Source organism: Tachyglossus aculeatus, chromosome 17 (assembly GCF_015852505.1).
Source record: "Tachyglossus aculeatus isolate mTacAcu1 chromosome 17, mTacAcu1.pri, whole genome shotgun sequence".
NCBI lineage: Eukaryota > Metazoa > Chordata > Mammalia > Monotremata > Tachyglossidae > Tachyglossus > Tachyglossus aculeatus.
In genome coordinates, this window is record NC_052082.1 from 15,485,020 (window position 1) to 15,501,509 (window position 16,490).

The following is a 16,490-nucleotide window of genomic DNA, read 5'->3' on the forward strand; positions in this document are numbered from 1 at the left end:
TATTTATTTTACTTGTACATATCTATTCTATTTATTTTATTTTGTTGGTATGTTTGGTTTTGTTCTCTGTCTCCCCCTTTTAAACTGTGAGCCCACTGTTGGGCAGGGACTGTCTCTATATGTTGCCAATTTGTACTTCCCAAGTGCTTAGTACAGTGCTCTGCACACAGTAAGCGCTCAATAAATACGATTGATGATGATGATGATGATATACAGGTGATGTGGGGAAGGGAAGGAGGTAAGATGGGGGGATGGAGGGGGGGGACGAGGGGGAGGAGGGAGACGAGGGGGAGCTCTGGACAGTAGAGGAAGATAGTGGGTGCAGTTCTGTGGGACGTGCCAGGGGGAAAAGGGAAATGGGGAAGAGACTGGAGACTTGAAGTTGGGCCGTCACACCTCTTAGACATTGGATTTCAGAGCAGGGTTGGCCACCAGACCTCCGTGATGTTCGGTGCGGAGACCAGCTGGCCTTGATTCTTGGACAACGCAGTAATCTTTTGAGGTGAACAGCCGACAGGAAATACTGGTGAACGTTTCACCTTCAAGCGCACTGACTCTTCCTTCTTTCCCAGCAGAACTCCCCCAGCCTCGCCCCTCACCCACGATCCCTCTGGAGCTCAGTGGGGACAGGGAGGCAGCAGTTTAGGGAAACAGGAGCAAGGCAGTAGGGAAAATCTCAGACCGTTTCCTTTTTCCAGGTCCAAGAAGATGGAGAATCACACTCGGTAAATGACCTTCCTCCTTCCCACCCCAAAACCACAGATTTAAACTCAGTAAAATAACACATTTTTTCCCACCCCTTTTTACTTGCTGGTCCACTGAGGCCTGGGGAAACTTTACTGTCTCCCCCACACTCCCAACATCCATCTTGCCTATGTGTGAGAGTGTATTTCTCCCCGAAGTCACAGCCGTTTCTCACACCTCACCCCCTTTTCCCCCACTTCTCCCCTTCCCCCTTTCCCACCGTGTAGCCAACCCCAGTCTTTAACTCAACTCCGCATCACCCAGCCTCCACCCCACGGGTAGCAGGATCCATTGTACTGGCCTCCCGAGACCCTGGGGCAGCAGAGCCAGGTTAAAGGAGGCTCTTATCTCCAGTCGGTCCCACAAGAGTCCCCTCAAACCCTGTCCTCTTCTTCGACACCTGAGGGATTTTCTTCCTGCAGAACAGGGGCAAGACTGGGCAAGGAATCGAGGGTGAGGTAGGGAAGAAGACAACAAGCTGAGGCTACTCAGCCAGAAGTCTCTGTGGCGCAATTGGTTAGCGCGTTCGGCTGTTAACCGAAAGGTTGGTGGTTCGAGCCCACCCAGGGACGGGTATCTGTTTTGTTTTAAACACTCCCACAACTTCCTGCCGTATCTCCCCAGCCACCTGGCTGATCTCCACTCCCTCCCAACCCTGCACCTTCCCAGATCCAGCCACCTCCATCCTATAATTCTCAGCTGCTTCGTGTTTCCTCAGGTTTCAACCCTGCTTCCCAAATCCCCAGCAGCCAGGCCTGGGGTCTGCCATACTGGTTTCCCCCTCCCATTTGATCACCCCCCTGATCCTCTCGCACCCCGTGGTGAGGGAAATGGTACCCTGACTCGGTCCAGGTGGCCCTGGGCCTGGGAACCTTCTCTAGTACAGAGGTGTTGAATTTTAGCCCGGAGCCATTATGGGAAACAGGTTCCGAACCTTCTTGGATTCAACCTGCAACTGTCCACTCCTTCTCCCGGTTCTCCAGACGTCTCCCATTTCTACTGGGAATGGTTTGCCTGGCCCTGGGAATCGCTGGAACTGGGATTGCCTGGAGGAGCAGCGCAGCCGGGTTGACGGGTGCTTTTCTGCCCTCGTTCCGTGGCAATACATTGCTTCCACCTCGGCCCAAAGTGATGCCAGTCTCTGTGCCAGATGGCTGCTTCCAAGGGGGCAGATGCCCGAGAGATTGGCGGAAAACCCCCAGGGAGCCGTGTGGTCTCTAGCCTGTAAACTCCTCTCTAGTCTGAAAACTCCTGTCTAGTCTGGAAAATCCTCTCTAGTCTGCGAGCTCCTCTCTAGACTGGGTGCCACAGGATTCTGCTTCGGTGGGTAAGACCGGGCCTGGGAGGAGACACACCTGAGATTTCAGGTAAATCGATCCACTGGAGTCCTCCAGCCCTAATAATAATAATAATTGTCATATTGTTTAGCGCTTACTACGTGCTAGGCACCATTCTAAGCTCTGGGGTGGATACAAGCAAACTGGGTTGGACACAGTCCCTGTCCCACATGGGGCTCACAGTCTTAATTTTACAGATGAGGTAACTGAGGCACAGAGAAGCGAAGTGACTTGGTCACAGCAGACAAGTGGCAGAAATGGGATTAGAACTCAGGTTCTTTTGACTCCCAGGACCGTGCTCTATCCACTAGGTCATGCTGCTTCTCAAGCTGAGAACGGGCACGGGAGTGACAGCTGGGTCCTTTCTCCAGCTTTCTGCTTCCCCTTCTAGTCCCTAGCCAGTTCAATAAGGAGTTTGGCCAGTTTCTGGGCCTGGAAGGTGGCCGTTATCCCTCCCTCCTGGAAGGGAGTTTGGAAGAACTTCTTCAGGGGGCAGATGTGCCCTGGAATCATAATTCTGTTATTTGTTAAGCGCTTACTTTGTGCTAGACCCTGCACTAAGCACTGAGGTGGGTACAAGCAAATTGTGGTGGACACGGTCCCTGTCTCACATGGGGCTCACTGTCTTAATCCCCACTTTACAGATGAGGAAACCAAGGAAAAGAGAACTGAAGTGACTTGCCCAGCTGACAGGTGTGGGCAGCATTTATAGGAGAATGGTAGGGGTGAGGGGTATAGGAGGGAGATTGAGGTTAGGGAGGAGGGAGAATCATCCTTCTACCTGCAGCACAGCAAATATTGGTAGGCAGGGGATGTAGCTCAGCGGTAGAGCGCATGCTTCGCATGTATGAGGCCCCGGGTTCGATCCCCGGCATCTCCAGTGCCTTTTGTCACCTGCTGATGCCTGGACTTCCTTTCTTTCCTCCTCTTCTTCTCCCTGCTTCGACCCCAATGCCCAGAGCCGGGGAGCAGCGTGCACTTTGAATGAGGAGCTGTGGGTTTTGCTGTGGGAAACGGGAGCAGTCACTCAGAGGGCCCTGGCTGGGGGGAGAGGGAGCGTCTAACTCGCCTGATGGTTCTCTGGAGAGCAGAGAGGAGACTTGGCAGGCCTACGACAGATGCTGATGCTGCCCTGCAACAAGCTGGCGGATTCAGCTCGCACGACGGGTGGCTAATTCATTCATTCATTCAATCGTATTTATTGAGCGCTTACTGTGCGCAGAGCACCGGACTAAGCACTTGGGAAGTACAAGGTGGCAACATATAGAGATGGTCCCTACAGGCATTCCCTGTGTTCTTGAACAGATCGATCCATTTGCTGGAGGAGACAGAGAAATCAGTACAGGCTTCTGGAGATTAGGTTTGTGGCTGACGATAAACCTCTGGCTATAATTTGTGCTCCAGTGCTCGTTTTTTTTAAAATGGTATTTGGTAAACGCTTATTATGTGCCCGGCACTGTACTCAGTGCTGGGGTAGATACAACCTCATTAGGCATTAGGTTGGACACAGTCGATGTCCCACATGGGGCTCACCGTCTTAATCCCCATTTTACAGATGAGGTAACTGAGGCACAGAAAAGTTAAGTGACTTGCCCGAGGTCACATAGCAGACAAGTGCAACTCAGTCAGACGACTGGCTGCTGAAGGGATATTTTTAGATTCCGAAAGAAGAATTTCCTCCTTCTCTGAGCACATAATCCCTGTGGTGGACCATATCACCAGTTTCTGCTTTTAGTAGCAGGAGGAGTAGTAATAATAATGGTATTTATTATACCATTAAAAAGTATCAGTGTTGCCTAGTGGCCTGGGAGTCAGAGGATCTGTGTTCTAATTCTGGCCCTACCAATTGCTTGGTGTGACCTTGAGCAAGTCATTTAACTTCTCTGTGTCTCAGTCTCTTCAACTATAAAATGGGGATTAAATCCTTCTCCCTCCTACTTAGACTGTGAACCTCATGTGCAATAGGGATTGTGTCTAACCTGATAAAATTGTAACTACCCCAGCACTTAATTCTTGACTCATAGTAAGCACTTAACAAATACTATAACACTAATAACAATAATAATTTATTTCATGCTAATGCCAACCACCCGTTGTTGGGTAGGGACCGTCTCTATATGTTGCCAACTTGTACTTCCCAAGTGCTTAGTACAGTGCTCTGCACACAGTAAGCACTTAATAAATACGACTGAATAAATGAATGAACTGAACTAAATACCTGGGTAGTTCAACAAAAGCACAGACAATTTTCCTGCCTCTAGTTTTTACTCTAAAAGGGGAGAGAGACAGAGGACTCTTCACAAGCAGTGGAATCAGAATAAATAAAATTGAATGTTCTATCTGTCTACATATATATCTATACACATATAATAATAATGATGGTACTTGTTAAGTGCTTACTACTTGCCAAGCACTGTTCTTAGCGCTGGGGTAGATACAAGATGATCAGGTTGTCCCACGTGGGGCTCACACGCTTCATCCCCCTTTTACAGATGAGGGAACTGAGGCACAGGGAAGTGAAGTGACTTGCCCAAAGTCCCACAGCTGACAAGTGGTGGAGGTGGGATATAAGCATATTTAGGTATAGTTGACTTATAGTAGGCACTTGGCAAATATTATTATTATTATTATTATTATTATTATTATTATTATTATAAGTGCTAAGAATGGGCAAGGGCTAGCTGGAAGGTTGATAAGATGTGGGATCCTGTAAAATACCTGGGAAAGACTTATTGGAGAAGATGGGATTTTGGGGGGGGCTTTGAAGGTGGGGAGGGTTGACGCTGGTGGATTTGTGGGTCATGGAGTTCTGAGTGGACCGGGGAAGAGCAGGTTATGGCCGGGAAGTGGGCTTGGGAGAAGTGAAGAGTGAGAGCTGGAGAGTAGCGGGGAAGGAACACGGATCGGTAAACTGTCATCGGTGTCATAAGGTGACATGATTTCTAACACCGCTCCCCAGCCTGGGATCCCTCTGGGCAGGGGCATTACCATCAGAAGGGCCGGAGGAGCCGAAAAATCATACATAATTAAAGGTCCATGCCGGAGCCAAAGACAAGTGAAGGAGCCTCAGGTGGCGTGGACTGCAATTTGGCCATCCCTGCTCTAAGTGACCCCAAGTCCATGTGGTGAGTTTGACTTTACCTTCCTGGAGTCTTTTCCCTTCTGCCTCTTTCTCATTCTCTCTGAGTTGTGAGGAGGTGGGTGTGGAGATCTCCCCCGCCCCCCCATTCCGCCACCTCTCCTGCCACTCCTCACCGAGGGATTGTTTCACAGTTAACTGAGTCTTTTGTTCACTGTATTGCAGGCCTGCTTTCCTTGGGAGGGCTGTGAGCGGATAAAGGGTGGGGGACAAATCACAATTGTTTCTTGAAGGGCGTCCCACTTTCCACAAGAAGAAGGAACAGGGGAGAGGGTGAGAATGTAACAGGCTGAGGCTGTAGAGAGCCCCAGAAGAGAGGGCAGCTTCAGATGTTCCTCCATCCTGAGTTGGCCACATGTTCACTGCCCCATTCTACTCCACATGACAGCCTTCCACGGGAACAGATACAAAATAATCAGATCAAACATACTTCCTGGCCCGCATGGGCTGGCTCACAGCCTAAAAGAGAGGGAGAATAGGTATTTAATCCCCATTTTACAAATGGGGAAACTGAGTCAGTCAATTGTATTTATTGAGCACTCACTGTATGCAGGGCACTGTTCTAAGCCCTTGGGAGAGTACGATATAACAATATAACAAGCACATTCCCTGACAACAACGAGCTTACAGTCTAGAGCAGGAGATAGACGTTAATGTAAATAAATGTGACAGATCAATCAATCGTATTTATTGAGCGCTTACTGTGTGCAGAGCACTGTACTAAGCACATAAGTGCTGTGGGGCGGGTGAGAGGGGGCGACGAACAAAGGGAGAAAGTCAGGGCAATGCAGAAGGGAGTGGGAGAAGAGGAAAGGAGGGCTCACCCAATGTCGAACAGCTGGCAAGCGGCGGAGTCGGGGTTGGAACAGAGGTCAGTCCTCTGTCCACTAGACCAAGCTGCTTCCATCTTGGTTGGCGATCCCTGGGGCAGGACCTCCTCATATAAGTGAGTTTCTGAACAGTGCTCCAGCGCTTAGAACGGTGCTTGGCACATAGTAAGCACTTAAATACCATCATTACTATTATTATTTTTATTACCCGGCCTATGGGTTTCAACTCACAGATCATCAGGATCTGGTCTGGTTCATTTCAGGGACTCTTGGACCAAGAGCCGGGGTGCATTGTTTGTTCTGTGCCTTCGTCTGCATTGACTTGAACCCTTCCTCCCTGCTTGGAGCAGATAAATCAATCAAACTGTGGTATTTATTGAGCACTTACTGTGTGCAGAGCACTCTACTAAGCGCTTGGGAAAGTACAATAGAACAGAGTTATCAGGCACGTCCACCATGTTTTCCCACGGGTGAGACTGGAGCGCTGGCAATAAAGGGTGCAGTTGGGAATAATGACCAGCATTATCTCGGATTTTTAAAGAAGCTGACACATGCAAGTAACCAAGCAAATTAAACAGGCTGGAAATGACCTCCCTTTCTATCTCTTTGGAAGCGATTTGACCAGAGATGGCGCAGAGATTTGGCCACCGTGAGCCGAGACAGTAGTTGCCACCGCTTCCCAGGGTAGCTACCTAGGGTACTGGCAGATCCTACACACTTAGAAATGTGGGATGGATACGTATTAATATTCATCATATATTTTAATTATATATATTATATATTAAGCCAGCCACATGGCTTAATATAATGACCAATCAATCAATCAATCAATCATATTTATTGAGCACTTACTTTGTGCAGAGCCCTGTACTAAAATGTACTAAAATAGTGCATAAGTGAAGAAGCAGCGTGGTTCAGTGGAAAGAGCCCGGGCTTTGGCGTCAGAGGTCAGGGGTTCAAATCCCGGCTCTGCCAATTGTCAGCTGTGTGACTTTGGGCAAGTCACTTAACTTCTCTGGGCCTCAGTTACCTCATCTGTAAAATGGGGATTAAGACTGTGAGCCCCCCGTGGGACAACCTGATCACCTTGTGACCTCCCCAGCGCTTAGAACAGTGCTTTGCACATAGTAAGTGCTTAATAAATGCTATTATTATTATTATTATTATTATTATTATTATTATTATTAATGTAACTAGCTGTCTCTTACTTTATGAAGCCAGACCTGAATGTGACTTGTTTGTGCTTGTTTCATATAATTATTTGTTCTGAAGAGCATGTAAAATTTGATAAGTACTACAGTATTACATTTAGTTTAATTTTACATTTGTTTAAAAATGTTTCTAGACAAATACATATTTTCATTACTACAACAATATAATTACTTAACCTATCCTCCCACGCAATCTAGATCTCCCCTTTCAGGCCTACAGGAAAAGATTTAAAAAACCGGATCATTTATCCTTAAAACTGAAAGGGGTGATACAGAAAAAAGAGACTTTCTAGCTGCTTTCCGAATCCATCAAGGATTTAGGTTAAAGTACGAGGGATGATTGTTAAACATGAGAGAGAATTCCCTGACAGTGAGGATTGTTGTGTTGTGAGTGAGTTGCTGATACAATTATGTGAACGCCTTCCTTAGAGGTCTTTAAAGATAGAAGAGATGGATTATCTGTTCCTTGTGGCTTAGTTGTGGTCCTGCCTGAATGAGGGGTGGGAGGAGATGGACAATCTAGGCCCAGCTGGCCTGTGATTTGGAGGCCCATTTGGTCTGGGAATTGGAAAACCAGTACTGAAACAGCCCCTGGGCTTGGAACAGGAAAAGAAGGGGGTCTCTGGGAGAGGATGGGCTACAGATCCACCTATAAATAATAATGGTATTTATTAAGCACTTATTGTGTGCTGAGCACTGTACTAAGTGCTACGGTAGCTACAATATAATCAGGTTGGACACAGTCCCTGTCCCACATGGGGCTCACAGTCTTAATCCCCATTTTACAGATGAGGTAACTGAGACACAGAGAAGTGAAGTGACTTGCTCAAGGTCACACAGCAGACAAGAAGTGGAGCTGGGATTCTGACCCCACTGTTGGGTAGGGACTGTCTCTATATGTTGCCAACTTGTACTTCCCAAGCGCTTAGTACAGTGCTCTGCACACAGTAAGTGCTCAATAAATATGATTGATTGATTGATTGATTGATTGATTGATTGATTGACCCTCGGGTCCATGCTGTTTCCTCTAGGCCACACACTAATTCCTGGCAAGCCAAATCTGGGGACAGACCAATAAGGCTATAGAAGATCATGCTCCTCACCTTCAAAACTTTCTTAAAAGCACTTCTCCTCCAAGAGGCCTTCCCCAACTAAACCCTCATTTCCTCTTCTCCTACTCCCTTCTGTGTCACCCTTGCACGTAGATTGGTATCCTTTATTCACACCTCCGTCAGCCGTAACATTTATTTATTTATATTCATTCCTTCAATCATATTTATTGAGCGCTTACTGTGTGCAGAGCACTGTACTAAGCGCTTGGGAAGTACAAGTCGGCAACATATAGAGACGGTCCCTACCCAACAACGGGCTCACAGTCTACAAGGGGGAGACAGTCTAGTGTCTCCCCTTCTAGACTCTAAGCCCACTGTGGGCAGGGAGTGCCTCTGTCAGTTCTACATATTGTACTCTCCCAAGCACTCTCCCAAGCACTTAGTACAGTGCTCTGCACATAGTAAGAGCTCAATAAATATAATTGATTGATCAAATGATAGAGAAAAATGGATGTTAGGGACACGTTTTAAGCAAACGGAGCTCTTCAGAGCAGGTGTCACACAGAGGGTCTCCAGCCTAAGATGGACTGATGGGCCAAATATAGCTCCTTTTCCAATTGAGTTCAGGAGAACTTGCCTGTCTCACCACTGACCCTTCGCCCACGTCCTGCCTCTGGGCTGGAACACCCTCCCTCCTCAAATCCGACAGACAATTACTCTCCCCCCTTTCATAGCTTTATTGCAGTTACATCTCATCCAACAGACCTTCCTAGACTAAGCCCCATTTTTTCTCATCTCCCACTCCCTTCTGTGTCACCCTGAGTCGCTCCCTTTTCCCTTCCTCCTCTCAGCCCCACAGCACTTATGTACATATCTGTCATTTTATTTATTTGTATTGATGTCTGTCTCCTCGATCCTAGACTGTAAGCCCATTGTGGGCAGGGAATGTGATTGTTTATTGCTGTATTGTACTCTCCCAAGTGCTTAGTACAGTGCTCTGCACACAGTAAGCACTCCATAAATATGATTGATTGATTGAATGAATGAATGAACTTCCTGGAAAATCAAAAACTTAGTGTTGGAAGAAGCAGGAATAAGGGCCAGAGAGCTCCGCCAATGAGAAAGATCCCACATCTTTGCCCTGAGAAGTTCAGAATTCTCCATTTTCAAGGCTTGCAGTGGTTCTAAATTAAGATTTCTAGATGGGGTGGGTGAGCCTCTTGAACCATGACTTCCAACACATGTCTTTAGCTTGGCTTTTACCTACAACCATAAAAGTGGGCGGGTTGTGGCAAAAGAAAGAATGGCGTTACAGCAGATTGGGAAACAGCTGGATAAGGAGCTAGTAATTTGGAAAAACAGGACAGGAGGATTTGGAGGTAGGAAGATGTGAGCTCTGAGGCTAGCTGTCTCCTTGGATTCATTCTGAGGAGGCACCATCCAGTGCGGAAGCTAATCTAAAGCTTGGGTAGTGCAGACATTACAAAAAAAAACAAAAACTGATCTTTAGCTCAACAAACTGAATGAACCCAAAATTCCAGGCAAATAAATACTACAGAATAATAGAGAAACTAGAGAAGCAGCGTGGCTCAGTGGAAAGAGCCCGGGCTTGGGAGTCAAAGGTCATGGGCTCTAATCCTGGCTCCGCCACTTGTCAGCTGTGTGACTTTGGGCAAGTCACTTCACTTCTCTGGGCCTCAGTTACCTCATCTGTAAAGTGGGGATTAAGACTGTGAGTCCCCCAATGGGACAACTTGATCACCTTGTAACCTCCCCAGTGCTTAGAACAGTGCTTTGCACATAGTAAGTGCTTAATAAATGCCATTATTATTATTATTATTATTCTCTGAGCCTCAGTTACCTCATCTGTAAAATGAGAATTAAAACTGTGAGCCCCACAGGGGACACCTGATCACCTTGTATCCCCCCCACCCAGCGCTTAGAACAGTGCTTTGCACATAGTAAGTGCTTAACAAATGCTATCATTATTATTATTATTATCTACCTGGCATTCAGTCAATCAACAGTGCTTATTATTATTGTTATATGTTTTATATGATATATGATAATATATGAATATATATTATATTATGTGATGATAATAATAATGGTAGTTGGTAAATGCTTGCTCTATGTCAGGTGCTGTACAAAGTGTTCATTCTTTCAATCGTATTTATTGAGCATTTACTGCATGCAGAGCACTGTACTAAGCGCTTGGGAAGTGCAAGTCGGCGTGGGTACAAGCTAATTCATTCATTTATTAATTCAATCGCATTTATTGAGCGCTTACTGTGTGCAGAGCACTGTACTAAGCGCTTGGGAAGACAAGTTGGCAACATATAGGACGGTCCCTACCCAACAGTGGGCTCGCAGTCTAGAAGGGGGAGACAGACAACAAAACAAAACATATTAACAAAATAAAATCAATATAGTAAATATGTACAAATAAAATAAATAGAGTAATAAATTCGTACAAACATATATACAGGCATATCATCATCATCAATCATATTTATTGAGCGCTTACTATGTGCAGAGCACTGTACTAAGCACTTGGGAAGTACAAATTGGCAACATATAGAGACAGTCCCTACCCAACAGTGGGCTCACAGTCTAAAAGGGGGAGACAGAGAACAAAACCAAACATACTAACAAAATAAAATAAATAGAATAGATATGTACAAATAAAATAAATAAATAAATAAATAGAGTAATAAATATGTACAAACATATAATTAAGTTGGACACAATCCCTGTCCCACATGGGGCTCACAGGCTCAATCTCCATTTTACAGATGAGGTAACTGAGGCTCGGAGAAGTGAAGTGACTTGTCCAAAGTCACAGAGCAGACAAGTGGCAGTCGGAATTAGAACCCAAGACCTTCTGACTCCTGGGCCGGTGCTTTAGCCACTAAGCCATAGACCACCATACTAAGGGTTTAAGAGAGTACAATACAAGAGAATTGGAAGGCACAATCCCTGCCCATAACAAACTTCCAGTCTAGAGGGGGAGATGGGCATCAAAAGAAATCACAGATAGGGGAAATAGTAGAGCATAAGGCTACATTATATCAGTGCTGTGAAACTGAGGTGAGTATCACAGTGCTTCAGACAGCCAAGGGAGTTAATGAATGAATGATAGAATTTGTTAAGAATTTACTATGTGTCAAGCATTGTCCTAAGTGATGGGGTAGATACAAGCTAATCATGTTGGACATAGTCCCTGTCCCACATGGAGCTCACCGTCTAAGTAGAAGGGAGGACAGGCATAGAATCCCCATTTTATATTTAAGAAAACTGAGGCAGAGAGCCGGGATTAGAACCCAGGTACTCTGTCTCCCAATCCTGTGGATAGTCGATGCAGAGGGGAGGGAGAGGGGAAAGGAGGGCTTAGCCAGGGAAGATGTCTTGGAGATGTGGTTTTAGGAGGATTTTGAAAGTGGGGAGCACTGATCTAACTAAATTACCAAATCTGGAAACGGAATCTAGTACAACTGATGACAAATGACCAGTGGCGATGCCCTGCTGGGGTTTTGATCACTTGTGCTTTTGTTCACGTGTGCTTGGTTCAGCCACAGAATCTGCCCAGTGTCACTTGTTGGCAGGCCTGTTTACTCACAGAATGTTTAAATGATTTCTATCACTTATACATTGGACAAGAAAGTGTAAGAATGGAACTGTAGAGTTGGTTTGTTGAAGTCTGACTAGCAAGGCCCATCTCAAACTTCTAGTCTGACTCTTTTTATGGCATTTGTTAAGTACTTACTATGTGTCAAGCACTGTTCTAAGCGCTGGGGTAAAATCAAGTTTATCAGGTTGGACACAGTCCTTGCCCACATCATTTACCTCATTTGTAAAATGGGGATTAAGTCTGTGAGCCCCATGTGGGACAGGGACTGTGTCCAACCTGGTGATCCTGTATCTACCCCAACACTTAGAGCAGTGCCTGGCACATAGTAAGCACTTAACAAATATAACAACAATAAGAAAAAAAATAATAATCAACCTAGGGTGGAGGAGACGTGGAGAAGAGCTGGGGCAGAGGGAGGCAGTGTGACTGTCTGTTCAGTGTCGGGAATTCCAAAACTGTGCTGAAGCTGTTTTTCTCTTTCCCACCAGGATGGTAGAAGGCAGGGAGGGAGAGCCGGTGCCAGTTTCTAGGGAGGCAGCCTGGCTGTCAGTCTGTCTGGTGCTGGGGGGATATGGCGAGCACACGGCAACAGCTCTTATCCCTGGACAGGAGACACGGAGCAGGGTGGGAGCAGAGATCCTCGATGGCAGGAGGGAAGGTGGCAGTTAACAACATCATCATCATCATCATCATCATAACAGTATTTATTAAGTGCTTACTGTGTGCTAGGCACTGTACTAAGTGCTGGGGTAAATATTTTATTAAGCTGTACTAAGAGCTTGGGAGAATACAATATAACAAGAGTTGGTAGACACTGGGGATCTCTACCCACAACAACTGCTCTGCTTGGGGCTCACAATCTATGCAGGAGGGAAAACGGGTATTGAGTCCTCATTCTGCAGATGAAGGAACTGGGGAATAAAGGAGTGAAGTGACTTGCCCAAGCTCACACTGAAGGTAGGTGGTGGAGGTGGGATTAGAACCCAGGTCCTCTGACTCCCAAACCCTCTCTCTTCACTAGGCCACACTGCTTCTTATAGACGCTTTGCTCAGCCACAGTGGAGGCTGCTACTCTTGTTGTGAGCAGGGAATGTGTCTGTTTGTTGTTATATTATACTCTCCCAAGCGCTTAGTACAGTGCTTTGCACACATTAAGCCCTCAATAAATGCAATTGGATAAATTAGTACTACCACGACTACTACTATTACTGGAAATGGTTTAGGTTTTAGAAATAGAATGCGCTCCTCTTTAGCTTCAAAATAAATTTAAAAACAATCTGTCTCCTTTCAGGACCTCTTAGGAACCACGTAGTTAAGTTCTTTGAAGCTCCTCCCATCACTCTGTGCCTTGGGGTAACAATGTGGAGTCATCATAGATGAGTGTAGGTAGTTGGTGGTTTGTGGTTTTGCCCAGAGCCGTTTGATCGGGCATCCATGTGAAAAATACCGCAAGCCAAGCTCAGAAGCTGGTGCTTATCTGCAGTGGGGTCACAAATGGCGGTAGATGTATCCATGGCGACCTGCCTGTTTCAGGGATGATTGGAACTATGGGATTTATGACATAGCACTAGGGACGCCCCCAGTGAGGAGAACAGCTCTGGCCTACTGTAAGTCTAACCAAGTCCTTCAATTTGAGGTGGAAAAAGAATGTAAATACTGAATCTAAATTGAGGAATGCATTTGGGGATAGCTGGGGAGCCAAAAACCAAAATCTCTTCTATCTTTGAGTGGACCCAGAGATCACTTTAGCCATCAAGTGGACTTTAATATCAGATTTCTTCTCTGAGAGACATGCTGATGGCTCCTTCGAAGCAGAAATGGGGTAGGAAGGTGATTTAAGATTGTTTGCTGAAGAAGGTAAACAGAAGTTAAAGGAATTTTGAGAATTTTTTTTCTAATTTGCCCCCCTTATCCAGAGAACTATTTTCCCAATCTGTATGGCAATCCACTTGGCTATTTCAACAGGCTTCCCGTGGTTAGAGAAAAAGAATTAGAGCAAAGCACATTTTGGGAAACTTTACAGAAGTTGTAGACTCCCATGACCTGACTTTTGAAACAATTCTGACTGAGGCAATATATTTATTTTTGCATGTAGGTGTTTTGGGTGAAAACCTTATTCAGGAAGGATGTTCACTTCCAGCGATTTACCTGAATAAGATTCCTGAATCACCAAGGTAGGAATACAATGGTTCGATTTCATTTTGATTCTGCTTCTCCACTCCCCCCCACCCCACCCCCCACACTCTGACTCTCTTTCCTCTGATATCACAAAACTTCTGTTTCTTTCTCCTCTAATGTTAAAAAATTTTTAAAATTTTCAAAATTTGCCTCCTACCAGACCCAGATATTCAAACTATTTAAACTCTTCAATCTGTCTTCTTACCTAGGCTTTTGTAAGACTTTTAAGAAGCCAGCGCTTAGAACAGTGCTTTGCCCATAGTGAGCGCTTAATAAAAAAGAGCTTAATATCTCAGTCCTATTTTTTCATTTTGAGTAGGGGCGCAAGGATTTTATGAGGGGAGGGGGAGAGTGGAAAAGAAGAGACTTAGAGGGGATAGGCTTTGAAGAACTAACAGGCCAGGTAGTTCTGAATCCTTTCTGCTCTCACTGAAAACTCATGTTTTTCAGAGACCTGGGATGAGGGGCGCTGGGATCCCAGATAAGAAAGTTAGAGGGTGTGGGTCACCCCCATTTCTCCTATGCACGGTGCCCTGGTTGGCCATATAATGACTTCCCTCACTTATACTGGAACCCTCAAAAATACATGACAGATAGAAGGAGGGAAAGGGGGATATGTTAGTGAGTTGGTGCTTAAGTCCAGAGTAACAGAGTATGTAAAAAATGTACGTGATGGGCTACAGGAGGTGTGAATAATACTTGCTTAAGGGGCCCTGAAGAGCTGAAGTGGCAATTGTTGGGGGCGGGGGATAAAAGCTGGAGAAGAGATGTGACTTCACAAAGGCTTGAAGATGGAGAGGACTTGTGGTCTGTCGAATGTGAAGGGGCAGGCAGGTGAAGGCGAAGGAGAGGACGGGAGCAAGAGGCTGGTGTCTGGAGGGGCTAGAACAAAGCACAGTGAGTAGGTTGGCTTGAGAAGAATGAAATGAATAAATAATAATAATAATTGTGGTATTGTTAAGGGCTTACTATGTCCCAAGCGCTGGCGTAGATAATATCATCAGGTTGGGCACAGTCACTGTCTCACATGGGACTCACCGTCTAAGCAGGAGGGAGAAGAGGTTCAGAATACCCACTTTTCAATGAGGAAACTGACGCGCAGAAAAATGAAATGACTTTTTCAAGGTCACCCAACTGGCAAGTGGCAGATCCAGGATTATTTTGTTAACGATGTGCACCTAGCTTTATTTCTATTCATTCTGATGACGACACCTGTTTTGTTTTGTTGTCAGTCTCCCCCTTCTAGACTGTGAGCCCGTTGTTGGGTAGGGACCATCTCTATTTGTTGCCAACTTGTACTTCCCAGGCGCGTAGTATAGTGCTCTGCACACAGTAAGCGCTCAATAAATACGATTGAATGAATGAATGAATGAATCCTCTGACTTCCAGGCTAGTTCCATTAAGTCACCCTGCTTCACAACAGAAGGGAGAGAGCTAACAATGCCTTAGAGTCAAGTGTTTCTGCTTGACACTGAAAGAAATAGATAAGCATTTGAGATTTTAAAGGACTGGGAAACTGTGTGTAGAAAGACATTTTAAGAAAATGATTTGGGCAGCAGAAAATTACCTGGAGGGAGGAGATATTGGAGGTAGGGAGGATGGCTGGCAGTAGTCAACTGGGGTAAGACAAATGCCTGGAATAACAGACTGGCCTTTTGATGGAGGGGGAAGGGATGGAATCTGTTGGTTTTCCCCACTGCCAACCTCAGTCCAAATTTGACAATAAACTGCATACTGAAAGAGAGGGAGGAGTCCAGGATAGTGCCTAGGTGGGCTTCAGGGGTTTGTCAATTATGACTGGAAAATTAAGTGGAAGGGAAGATTTGGGAAGGAATGTCTGAGAAGCCACTTTGAGTTATGGAGAAGAAATATGTGATCTAAATACAAAATATATTATTCAGCTCTCTTAGAGAAGAATCCAAGATCACTCCCTTTCGAATCTAGCAAGTTTTGAGCCGCATGCCCTTGCCAGGTTCCAAAAGGAGCTGATTCTCTTTCCCTCCCAGGTTTCTTCACAGTCGGAGCCCACGTTCCAGCTAGCTTGAGGCGAGGTTCCTTCTCAAAACTTACTTTTGCTGAATGAAAACAGTTCAGGAGAGCTTGTGTGCGCTGGGAGAGATAGAAGCGGGTGGTATTCACTCCTGTAATTCACGTATTTATATGAATGTCTGTCTCCCCCTCTAGACTGTAAGCTTGGTGTGGGGAGGGAATGTGTCCACCAACTCTGTTGAATTTTAAGTTCCCAAGAACTTAGTAAGCTCTGCACCCAGTAAGCCCTCAATAAATAAGATTGATTGATTGATTGCCCATATGACAGACTAGTTCAACACAGTTCAACACACAGACTAGTTCAACACAGCCACTGCAC

The 16,490-nt window shown here is 45.7% G+C and overlaps 1 protein-coding gene and 2 non-coding genes across 3 annotated transcripts in view; all 3 read left to right on the forward strand.

Moving 5' to 3' along the window:
• Positions 1-1,242: 1,242 nt before the first annotated feature.
• On the forward strand, positions 1,243-1,316 carry TRNAN-GUU. Its single transcript has one exon. It is a non-coding gene; the product is annotated as a tRNA-Asn (tRNA).
• Positions 1,317-2,889: 1,573 nt separating this feature from the next.
• Positions 2,890-2,961, forward strand: TRNAA-CGC. Its single transcript has one exon. It is a non-coding gene; the product is annotated as a tRNA-Ala (tRNA).
• Positions 2,962-14,039: 11,078 nt separating this feature from the next.
• Positions 14,040-16,490, forward strand: part of IPO5 (importin 5) — a 68,619-nt gene continuing 66,168 nt past the window's right edge. The window contains exon 1 of the mRNA XM_038759058.1: positions 14,040-14,118. The gene's annotated coding sequence lies outside the window, so the exon portion shown is untranslated. The remainder of the gene's footprint in view (positions 14,119-16,490) is intronic.